General features: G+C 43.1%; 1 protein-coding gene across 1 annotated transcript in view; it reads left to right on the plus strand.

The window, feature by feature from the left end:
- Positions 1-12,632, plus strand: part of hipk3a (homeodomain interacting protein kinase 3a) — a 36,299-nt gene that overhangs the window by 7,891 nt on the left and 15,776 nt on the right.

Genomic DNA, 12,632 nt, shown 5'->3' on the forward strand with positions numbered 1-12,632 from the left:
AGACAGATGGACAAACAACATCTCAGACACATTGAAGATATAATTAAAACAAGTACAGTACAAAAAAGGGGAAACAGCCTATAGAAAATTGATAAATAAGTTTAAATATAGCTGTATAGCTCAGCCGGGTATGCATGTTGTCACTAAGTTTGGTTTAGAATGCTGATGGCATTTGGGATAAAATATTTTTTAATAGGCTACACACGCCCCGACTGGGAGTTTTGTAGTGTTGGAGACGCAGAGCATATCGGGGGTGCTGTTGGTCGGTGCGTAAAGTTGGCCTTGCGCTAAAGCAGTCCCTGCGCAACTTCATTCGTTTTCCTGGACACAAACCCACGAGGATCATTAATGTGTAGTTTCACCAACTAGCAGGTCAGCATCACTTATTCAATTTTCCAAATGTGCACTGAAATGTGTCCAATAGGCCCATGCCTTCCGACATTCACCCTTCCGATGATGGAGCGCAAAAGTTTAACTTGGCCCACAGCTGCACAACCCGTGTTAAAATAGAAAATTACATTTGGGATTCTCAAAGAATTCTATGGCCCACTCAATCTGTGACAAGGGAGGCTAGTTTAAGCCTCGAATACTCCGCCTCTGAAAAATACGGTGCTCTTCGTTTCGCCGGTTTCACTCATTGTTTCGACTCTCAATAGATGATGCCTTTATAAGTTCGCCGTGAACGCGCACAACTCTAGGTTATCTAACACAGGGTTGATTGAACTAACTGGTAACCGGTGTTTTGGAACCGACACCTCGGGTTTAGTCGCCACAGGCTCAGACAACCCAGAGGTTAAGTTTTATCTCAGTGTTTGTTAAACCTCCTTTCTGGAATACCCCTCAGGGCATTTGAATTTATATCCACATTTTCATTTATTCATATTTTCATTATATTCATATGGGAAATTGGACCATACCTACCTAGCTGCATTTACATATAATCTATTCACTAAGCGAATGGTCTTGAATGCTTAGCCAAAAACGTTCTGGAAAAAACAATCTATCTAATCCACATAGGATTTGAACTTTGGGAATGAGTTTACAGACTCAAGTCAACTTGTGTGTAGACCAATGAAAAGGATTAACCTGGAAAAATCCAAACTCATTCACAAAGTGAATAGAGTCTGGTGACTCATGATAGGGATTCGTTTTCCAACACTTGCATTGTAGCGGGCACTAACTTTGAAATCATTAGTCCAGCCTTACCCATCACATTGAGCAGAGATTCCTAGTGTTACTTCCTGCTTCTCCTAAACAATAACAATAAACCGCATAATTCTAAATTAACAATAAACCGCATAATTCTAAAATCTAAATGTGGTGTTTCTGCATCGCCAACTTAACCAGTTTGAATAGATGCTGAATGAATGCAGATTAATGCCATAGACCGTGGTTTATGGCCTCATTTACCTTTTAAGTTTGACTCCCACAAGTTTAAGGAGACCAGTATGCACTCACTAAACTTAAAGGTACCCAGCCGAGACTAATGTCCCAAACTCACATTTTTGTCCACCTATTTGATGCATTGTAATTAAGATCTACATAGTTGTTTTTAAGTTGTTTGGGGACAGTTGTGCAAGCCACACTCATGTAGTGCAATATCCAACTGTCAGGCTTTGCTCCTCGCCAGTAACCAGGGCTTAAATTTCACTGCGGGATTGCGGGTATTGCGCATAATTTGTTCAAGTCCCGCAACTCTAGCCATCATAATGCGAGAAATTCCCGCATACACTTATACAGCCTGTCTGATGACGTTAATATAGCCTAATCATTAAGTGGCGAAGTTCAATTGAACATAGCCTCATGCAGACGCACACACACACGGAGAGAGAGAGAGAGAGAGAGAGAGAGAGAGAACCACTTTGCGCTTACGCAAATAGGCTACGCTACCATGGCAAACTTTTACATCTGGAAAGAGCTCCTTGGTAACGATCCTGCTAGCTCAGGTCACGTCAACACTTGATCCCAGAAAGATCGTCTTCGACATGTTAGTTTTTTGAACATTTATTGTATCTAATGACATAGAAAACATAATAATTTGCATACACATACCGCACTATGCACAACTTTTATTCACTAGCTTAATACAGCCTAAAACCGCCAGGTTGAAGGGGGCTAATTACTCCATAGAATTACTCTCAATGTATTTTCTTAAAGTGACAGGCACTCAATTACACCTACTCATCAGCAATGTGCTCAATTGGACCTACACACCACATTAAAGATATGCCTAAGTGTTATAGGTTAAACGTCAATATGAGGCATTCAAATGACTAAATATGTTTAGCTACTAGTAATTACTAGTAAAATGCTAAATGCATTATTAAATAAATACACTCTATATGAATTCAAAAATATATGATAGAAACATATCACATAAGCTATCATTTTCAGTGTGTGTGTGTGTGGAGAGAGTCAAGCAGAATCTAGGATGTCCACTGTTGTGAATGATCCCACTACAGTATATATTACTGATGACGTCAGGGTGGTGGGGGCCCCAAAATCAAACACTTTTTTAAAAAAAAGTATCGAAGTATTGAAATCGCAATTCTTGACTTGGTATCAGAATCGACCCCCCCCTCCCCCCCATTTTGAAAAATGAATTTTAAGCCCTGAGTAACCATTGGTTGCTAAAGTTCCTAGTTCCTTTGACTTAATGTAGGTCTTGGGCATGCCAACTGACCGTCAGTGAACCTGAAACACTGGTTAGGGACCAGGATTGATGAGGTTTTCTGGTTTTGTGTTGGGTGTCCTTACCTTCCATTTCAATGTTGTTATAACCTTTGTGTTGTTTTTATGTCGTTATGTTGATGCAAAAAATCAGTGGTCAAAAACTTGAAACTACACAGAATCCTGGACTACATATTGTTTGATTGGTTATTGTCCTCATAAGATAATGCTGTAAGCAAAATGTAATCTGTTTAGGGTATGTGTTTATGAGATATGATTTTGGTTGGAGATTGGTTTGGTGGTCTTTGATTAAAGGCTTAGCCCCATATGCCCCTCCAGTGGCTAGAATGACAAGGCTGTTGGCTGAATAATTTACATGCAAGATCAGATGGATGTAGGTCAGCTGTCCTGGAACCAAAGTGGAGTAGTTAGTATTTCAGTGTATGTTAAGTTGATGTGCCATTTCATATATGGAGGCCACCACGCGCATTACCAGTGCGATTTTAATCTGGTGCGGACATTTTGCCTTCTGTTTTGAGGTGTCGTTGTTGATGGTGTGATTTGGCCTTGTTGTCATGTACAGTAGGTTACTGGTTAGACTGATCAGACTGCTTTCTGAGGAAGTGTGTTTTTGGAGCAGTAGATCACTGCCATGAATAAGAGATGCCCATTAGGTTAATCATGCTGCCGGGATACGCTTAGACCCATTGGCTAATCAGAAAGCATGGTAATTGCCCCTGCTGCAGGGTGTACATTAAATTATGCACCCTAGAATTGTAGAAGTTATTTGGAACTCTGAAGACAGTATTGCTGATCAAGTTTGCATTCCACATGCTTATATTGTCCTCCCTAAGCCCTTGGTGGATGAACTAGGCCATAAGTGCCTGCCAAGTTCCTAGAGTCTCCATAATATTCCACCCCAAAGACCTGTTGCGCATATCATTTTCTAAGTCTGTTTTGGGTATCGGTGGGTGATATGATTGAGGTCTGTTTTGGTAATGGTCACACAGCAGCATTCTCCCACGGATTATTACCGCAACAGCACTGTAAAGGAACGCTATGTGTCCAGTTATGTAACATGCCACTCCCGCTTAGCTGCAACCCGAGTGACGAGGCCCGTGCCTGGGCTGCCTGAATGGCCTCTCTTGTGTGTACACTCAGCAATGCTGCTGCTGCTGCGCGCAGAAGCGGCCCTCTGACCACAGGCATGTTTCTGCCGATACACATGAAGGAGCACTTGACGCTGGCCGGCGCATGATTTTTCTGACCCGAGCTGCTGATCCAGACCGTCCGCGGAGCAGTCAAGTGTGCCAAGTGAGCGCTGGAGCTGCTTTTGAGTTTGCTTGCACGCCATGGCCCATATAGGCTAGTTGTGCAATGCGTTTTGAAAAAGCCAGGCAGCTTACTGCTGTGACGAGTGCAAGGCAGGATCTCTCGGCGGAGCCCGGGAGAGATCACAAGCCCGCGCGTGTTGGATCAGAGACGCTTGACTGATGCTAGCCATGAGGCGCGTGGACTGCAGGCTCGCTCGCTTTTCAGATGACGTTCTGAAGTAGTGCAGTCTATCGAGATGAGGGCAGAAACAGTTTTGACACTCAGACGAACTGCTCTCCTTTTATTGTTTTGTAAAAAACGTAGTCAGTCTGGGCTAGGTCACCGTTGCAGCCGCCTCCCTGGAGATAATTGCTCCCACTGTTAAACAACAACTCTGCTTTTCTTCTGCTTCACCACAGGGCCATGTCTATGCATCAGCCTAGACATTGAGGTTTGACGCTCTGGAGTCCAAAGTCCTTACATGCCCTTGCCTAGTGCCCCTCCCTCAAGCTTGACTTGGTGTTCCCCTTTTTTATCTAATATGTCTGTTGATGTTCAGTATTTTTTTTTCTCTCCTTTTTCTCTGAAAAGATAAGAACATGTTCACACCAACCTTGTGTAGGGCGAGGCTTTTAAAAGAAAGTCGGCGGTTCAGCAGCTCATCAGCTTTTTTTCTTTTTTTCTTTCTCGCTGCAAAATACCAACTTCTCACACTACCTCACTGAGTACGTAGAGGCTTAACACGTTCTTAGTACAGCCTGTTTCTTTTTTGAACAGATGAGGAACTGAAGCCTTTACAAGGCTCCCTCTGACAGGGCTGCAGGGCCTCAGCTGACCTGGGACCTGTCTCCAGCCATCCAGACAGGGCAGGCCTAATTGGCCAGATTCTTGCAGTAATGAAGGGGCTGCTGGTCTGGTGTTTTGACGGCATAGCCGAGTGTGCAGACTGCTCTCTCTTTCAAGCTGCCGCCTTGCAGGCCGCCACAACATGCACTCGACTGCAGCAGACCACTGGCACCTGACTACTGTTTGTTTTGACACGGCGTCAGCTGCTTCTCTGTTGTTTTGATCTTCACACATGCACCGCTCAGTCTGCTGTGCGTGTTTCACCTGAGGTAGTTATTTTTTTCTTTCCTTTTGTTTTCTTGTCTTTGTCTTTCTTTTTGAAAAGGGGAGAAAGAAACATGGTTGAAAGTGAGAGTTTCTGTCAGTGGAGTAGGAATGGAATGTAACAGGTAACCAGCATCAGAGGCGCTCCGTGCGATTCCTCAAGATGCTAAGATAGCGGTCTGTCTTTTATATGGGGTTGTCAACTTGGAAACTATTTTTGTGCCTGTGCACCAGTGCACCACACCTGAAAATTTGCATACGGGCAAATGTCTTAAGATTTTTTTTTTCTTTTCTCAGTTCACTGAATTGTTTAAACATGCACCAGATAAGTATAATGACCTTTGAGACTCTTACCCAGACAAATAAAAAAAAAAACTGTCCTGACTGCCTTTTCAAGTTTTGGTGTTGAGACAGGCTCGCTGAATAATCCAAGTTTGATGAAAATATCCAAGTGTGTTGCCTCATATATGCTTCCAGTGCAGGCATCCTCTAGTGCCTTTTTGCCCCAGTCTGGTGACCTGTGTGGCCTCTGTGGTACCGGATACCCTTGTACAGGGCTCTATCTACACTAACATTTTTTTCCAGGAGCACTTGTGCGCCCAAGTTAAAAAAATTAGGAGCACAGACAAAAATTTGGGCGCACAGTCAGTTCTGTACTTAACTTACACATAATCTAACATTACACTGCAGCTAACAGTTAAACATGCCAGTGCACCAATTGCGAAGATTAAGAATGACTGACAACATTTAGGCTACAGGAAACAGGATTTTAAAGATCAGTGCCTACTTTATTTTCAGTCTGTTCTATGTTCCTACATTTTGTTAATGTAAAATAATATAATACATTGCCATATTTGCATTTAGCCTGTATATCAAGTATCCTGACACATGTAGGCTAATTTATTTATTTATTTATCTGTAGCTAATCCAAATATGCCTGTGGTGACCTATCTGACTGCATACTGAATACTACTACTAAAACAGTCCATTTTCTCTGCCACAAAACCCAACATAGTCTAATCAAGGATATATATATTTTGTATACTTTTATTTTTTATTTGAAATATCTGCATTGATTGGGGCAGTAGGCTAACGTTAGGCCTACTTTCGTTTTGCACTTCAGCTTGTATTCAGTGTAAACAAACAAGCATGCGTGGAAGCCTGGAGTTGTCAGTAGCGTTCTACCTTTGAATAAAATGGGAGTATTACGGGAGGCTACTTTTGTGCCTGTTCGCTACAGCTATATTTTGCATATTGCAGCCAATACGTCAGCTGGGCTAAAAGGCATGTTGGGTTACCTTTCCTTCTCTCACTGCATTCTCAGAATCTCATCCTGTTTCTCCTATATCCGATGAATTCGGTGGATAGAAGAACTAATTTCTTCAATCTTTGCATCTTGGCTGGCTAGTGTAACTTTCCGCTTTTTCTGCGCGCTCTTGGATTTGATAGAAGCGACTACTAGCGAGTCACAACGCGAAACTGCTAACGTTGATGGGAGGTGTAGTATTTTTTATGCTGCATTCGCGACGTGATTCTATGGTTTGCACCAGTAATGTTTCTCGATGTTGCTGTGTATTTTATAGACAAACATTGACCTGGTTAGAAGTCATTCGCACCAGTGCGCCTAAATATTTTTTTGCACTCGCACGCCATCATTTTTACTCGCATGTGCAAGTGAAATGGGCGCACTGTAGAGCCCTGCCCTTGTAGGCATGTCTGATGAGGCCGCCTGGCGTGTGAAACGTGAGCCAATCCAACCCTGGTCTGATGGTTACCCCACTGTACAGCGGTAGGGTATCTGTTGAAGGGATTTGCATGAACGGTCAAAGGGCTTGCCTTACCATCTCACCCCATGGCAATTGCAGGTATCAACCTGATGACACCATCTCGAGCATAGTGGAGTAATATGGCAACTTAATAATTCAGCTCAACCCTCTAGTTATGAGAGGGTTAGTCTAGATGAGTTTATTTTAGATTGTGACTTTATTGTTGGCTTCATAGAGACCATTTGGCCTTAGATTAAATCCACATTGTGTGTGTGTGTGTGTGTGTGTGTGTGTGTGTGTGTGTGTGTGTGTGTGTTGCCTAATATTGTTGATGTTTGACCTCAACAGTCAATCAAATGATCCCCGTCCATCTGAAGCACTGTGTTGATTGGGTCACTGTGTTGATTGGTCACTGTGTTGATTTGGTGATTGTGTTGGTTTACCTTCAGCAGATTTAGACCATGTCACTAGGGACTACAGTGCATAGTATCGGAGAGCAGGTCACAGAGGGCAACACGTTTAGTGTTATCTCCCAATAGAAGACCTAGTCCATCTGAAAAAGGCTTTGTTCACTTTGCCATTAATAGTCCAGCATGATTCTAGAAGAGCTTGGTCGATGAGACTCTTTAAAGCACCGACAGCCATGATTACATTTATATGACTTTATATGAGCCTATTTCTAAGCTTTCCACCAAAGCTATGGAAGGCTTTTATGAGCATTTTATTCCCATTTCTAATTTAATTGCTGACCAATTTTTATTTATTTTTTTCACTGCCATGATATTTGCCATAGTTGGATGTTTACAGTTTGGTCTATGGATTTCTATTCAGGAAATGCCTAGTCCATACAGTATGTTCTCAAATTCTGGAAATGTTTGCCTGCTGCTGATCCTGTAAAGTGCTGTGCAAGACCACCGTTGTGCAGCCCATTGTGTGGGCGGCTTCTAGAAAGCCTGTCCACACCGGTCCACACCAGCCAGGGGTCAGCTATGAGCAATATGCCCTTGTTCCCATTAGGTGCTCTGCCTCCAGGCTGAGGCAACAGACTCCGTCAGACAAAGGTCATGTTATCCTGGCATCTCAGGTTTCGCTCTAGTTTCTCTTTTGAATGAAAAAGAGAAGTGGTGCTTGCCTGCATCGTGCACTTCTGCAGAGGTCTCAAGTAGTTCCCCTCTAGTGTCAGATTACTGTACTGGCATTTGCTTTGATGTATGAACCTTACATTTAGATTATAATATTTTCAAGAGAAGGTTCAGATAGTGCAGCCTACATCACCTGGATGGTTTTCTGTCTAGCCTCAAGACATGTTGTGTATCCATCCAGGTATCAAGTGTTTTTTTTTTTTTTTTTTGTTACAAATGTAGCCTTGCTTGCATTAATTGGGGTTGTGTTCTGCCATAGAGCTGGTTTCGCCAGTGTAACAGACACGTCTTGGCAAGCATAGGCAGCATCACATGTACTTACAGCTAATCCATTAGACCAACACATTACTATTGAAGCAGAGCTGGTTACAGAACATGGAAATGCAGGTTCCTCCTACACGCTTTAAAGTAAACTGTCAAAAAAGCCCAAATGCAAACCATCTAGTATACCAAGCCCCAAAAAGAAGCAGCTGCAGCATATCTTTGTTGTTTTTTTTTGTTTGTTTTTTTAAGTTAACATGAAGCAGGTGGAGTTGATTAACGTTAGATAAGCTGCTGGTTGGGTGGGATGTTTTGGCTCCCGGACAGCGCCTAGTAACACAAGCCTCTTTTTATCTCTGGAGTTCTGGAGAAGCGGCGGAGGCTGAGTGGCATTAGCTCTCCTGGCCCTTCCAAACCTGCCCGTCCCTCTGTCCAAACCTGCTGCGCTGAGGCTGGGCCAGTGCTGAGCCGGAGCCTGGTTGTGTGCCGGGCCCCTGGGTGGAGGTGTCCCCTCTGCTCATGTTTGTTTTTCAGCCCTGGGCCCTCTGCTGACCGGTCTGGGCGGGGTGGGGGTCTTATTGGAAAGGGCTTAGTGATCTAATCCCTCCTACCCCCGGCACAGATCCCTGTTGGCCAGACCCCTGTGTTTTTGTGCTAAAGGGGGAGGTGATGCTCCACACCCTCTTGAACAGCTGCGCCCAGTGCCTGCTCCTCCATAAGCAAGGGGATCTCGTTGTGACCGTCCCGACTAGAGGTCAAACTCGGAGATCCCACCCCCTGCGGTTGGCCCAGTACCCCCGCCAGCCCAGAGGAGAGCTAGTTATCCCGCCACCACCACACGCTCAGCAAGACGGGTAGGCAGGAAACCGTTGGATGTGCAGGCCACAGGGGTCTGGCCCGCCCTGGAGCTACCACGCGGGGGCTCAGAGTTCTCTCTCCAGCCACATTCCACAGAGTTTGAGATTTCCTGGCAGTTTCAGTCAACATCCTAATTCCAGGTTTCCTCCATCCAAAAACAAGAAAGATAGACAAAAAAAAGAGAATGAGAACTTGCTGAACTTCTTTCTGAAGCCACCGCGATCAGGCCGTGCTCTGGCACTGGAGGAGGATGTGGCTGGTACTTCTGCTTTGGTCATGGCTATTTATTTGTCAAGGCAGATCCGTATCCTGAGTGACTTTATCTGCTCGTTGCTGTGCTGTTCAAAGCTTGTGTGGTTGCCTTTGGCTAAGCCTCGCTGTCAACAGGATACCACCTCTGATAATGCACAAGAGCCTCTTAAGAAGCTGCCTTGTCATACAGGCTCTGGCAACCGTGCGTCTGCTTGATTAATTTTAAATGAGCTTGGAGTTTTTTGTCATTTGTCATGCAGTATGTGCTTCCTCTTAAAGGAGCTCGTCAATTTACACTTCTTCACTGTCAGTTTCGGTGTTCATTTTTCAAGAACGTTCCATGTGTGATTCTGTGTCTCCATCCCCCTGTCTGGTGTGTCCCTTGTGCGCCCATCTTCCCTGAGAACAATTGTTAGGTAAGAATGGAACGTGTCGGGCGACTGCATCATGGGTGACCTTAGGGCTCCACGATTATGGCCAAAATGATAATCACGATTATTTTGATCAATATTGAGATCACGATTATTTATCACTATTATTAATTCATTTTGTTTTCCCTTAAACATATTGGACTTGCTATCTGGCTCACCCAAATTCTTCCCCTCACATTTACTCCAAAAATGACTGCAAATATAGATTGACTGTGACTTCCAAACTAATTTTTTGAGCGTGCTACTTTGTTAATTATTTTAGTAATTTTGTTGTAGAAAATTCATTTCTTAAGAAATACTGTTAATTTGATGCTTTTTAATTAATTTATAAATGATGCACTGTCACTTTACCTTTGCCAGCTCCACTCAAATAGCCTATGGCTAGTGCTGTGCCCGCTCACAGTTTGTAAATGGTCAGTAGTGGGAACTACTGTTGCCATTGCGCTCTCTCCCTCGTGCATGCTCAAATGCGTTCCCAATTAAATGCATAACATAGTTAGATCTGCTGCAATGGAGATGCAACATGCTGTTTTGACATTGACATTGTAAACGTTCTTTAGGAAGAGTGTAAAGCAGTTTGCAGTAGCCTAAAGTTAACCACAACGTCGTCTATCGCTGGAAAAAAAATTGCGAGCGGCCTATGATAACCTAATTAAATGCTTGGCACAGGCCGGATTAAAGTGTGGCGGGCCGGATCTATGATAAACTAATAAATGCTCGGCGGGCCGGATTTAAGTGCGTGGCGGGCCGCAGTTTGGACACCCCTGGTTTAGTCATTCGTTGATATGTAAAACACTGACGTGTAGGCTACATTTTCATTATTGTTCACTCATTTTGAGTAGGCTGTGTCTTGAAACGCATATGCATTGTAGGTTGCACATGTAGCTTATAAAATACATAACATACATAATATAATTAATATAATTCACGGATCCCGTCGTTAGCTCAACTCTTATAGTCTTATTATAGGCTATATCGGAGGAAGCAAACAAGGACTAAAAGTTAATGTGATAAAAAGGCATGTGTGGTTTACGTCGTGTGATGTGTTTTACGGTATGAGTTGAGAGCCCTGCTTTGCTTATGTTGGTTAACTTCACTTGCCTGAAATCCGAAATGTTTTCGAACAACGGATGATCCATTTCGAGGGACAAGCTCTTGCCTTCTGCTGTGCCACACATTTGATTTTTAATCGTCATTTTTTTGTATAGTCTAACTAGCCTACTAATAGTTAACATGCTACTAGTCCAAAGTGCATCCAAACTGAGCAGTGCAGGGAACAGCTGTCATTGGTAGGCTGCATGCAGGCACATGGTCAGACAGGTTTAAGGAGCGCTTGATTTGTTTTGTAGCGGAGCGTTCTATGGGTTGCCAGGTTGGTTCTAGTTGGTTGGTCGATCACGCAAATTTGGTCGTGGGAAGCCAAAATCGTGATCGTGATAGAAATTTGATTAATTTTGCAGCCCTAGGTGACCTCATGCGTCACCTTGTCATTAGCCACCTCTCATGGCTGCGTCTCTGCGTTGTGTAGAGGTGGGTCGGTCGCGAACGAACTAGTTCGTTCGAATGGGTCTTTAAAATGAATGACCTGAACTTGTTCGCCTTTCCTTTTCTTGTTCGTTCTTTCGTTCGTCGCTGAATCACACTGACCTAGTGCTGCTGTGAATGCCTATGGCCCAGCTTCTTAAGGCGAGAGCCAAACCAATCTTATGCTGTTGTCTGTATTATTTCTAAAACGTTCTCATCGAATTAGCCAATGAGGGGCATGAAAGCATAGCAACCGTTTCCATGAAAAAAACAAATGGGCTAGTGAGACTAGTGGGAGAGCATGAATAACGATAATGGTTTACATTAACAATTCCATTTTGCATTTAAATGTCTCTTTAATAGTTGGCATTTGTTTCACAGGCAGTTTAGATATCTGTCCTAAAAATGGGGACTTGGTAAATGTTTGTCGACATAGCCTACTGGGTCTTTGTTCCTTTATGAATGAACACATTTTTAAAAAAAGAAATGCTGTTCTAGCTGTAGTCACTCTATTTAGGCCATCCTTAAAATATTTTTGTTTGCAGTAACAGTCAAAACAATTAAAAATGGGTCTTTCAATATTTTTTTTTTTTCAAGATTCAAAGTAAAAAAATTCAATTTTGGTCATGGTGATTGTTGAATTTACACAAATGTGCATATTGTTGACTGGGTCTTCAACCCGTGCCTTCAGGCGATGCAGGTTATATAGACCCCTTTCTCAAACTTCTTTGACCTTCCGGTCATGGCAGACTTTTGGGTCATAGGGCTCATCTACATGTTCAGAAAGCACAATAGCTCTTTGGCCACGTTATATTGAAATTTGACTATACAATACCAATGCTATACAGTGTATTTTACAGTCTCTGCTCTGTTTCTAAGGAAGTTCCAAAACAACGGTTCTAGTTTAAGCCTTCCAACAGGTTGAGCGAGCTTTGATTATGGTTTCAGTTTCTCGCAGCGGCCTTTGTTGATTGAATGAATGCTCATACCACCCTTAATTGTAGGGCTCCATGTTTAAACATCGATAGCAGGGTTTTCTTTTTTTTTTCGCCTCCATGAATCAACCTTATCAGATGAATCAATTTCATAATCTTCTCCATGTTGCGGACCCATATTTTGAGAAATGCTGAATAGACCTTTAAACATGACTAGGGGAGAAGGGATGAGAAAAGATCTGGCCACAGTTCTTCCAGAACATAGCCTATCAGTTTGGGAATGAAACTTTGTGACATCCAATGGTGTAGAGATGACGCCACAGGTGAATGAACACATTTTTTATAAAATACTTGGGCCTACTAAAATTT

The sequence above is a fragment of the Alosa alosa genome, chromosome 11 (genome assembly GCF_017589495.1).
Source record: "Alosa alosa isolate M-15738 ecotype Scorff River chromosome 11, AALO_Geno_1.1, whole genome shotgun sequence".
NCBI lineage: Eukaryota > Metazoa > Chordata > Actinopteri > Clupeiformes > Clupeidae > Alosa > Alosa alosa.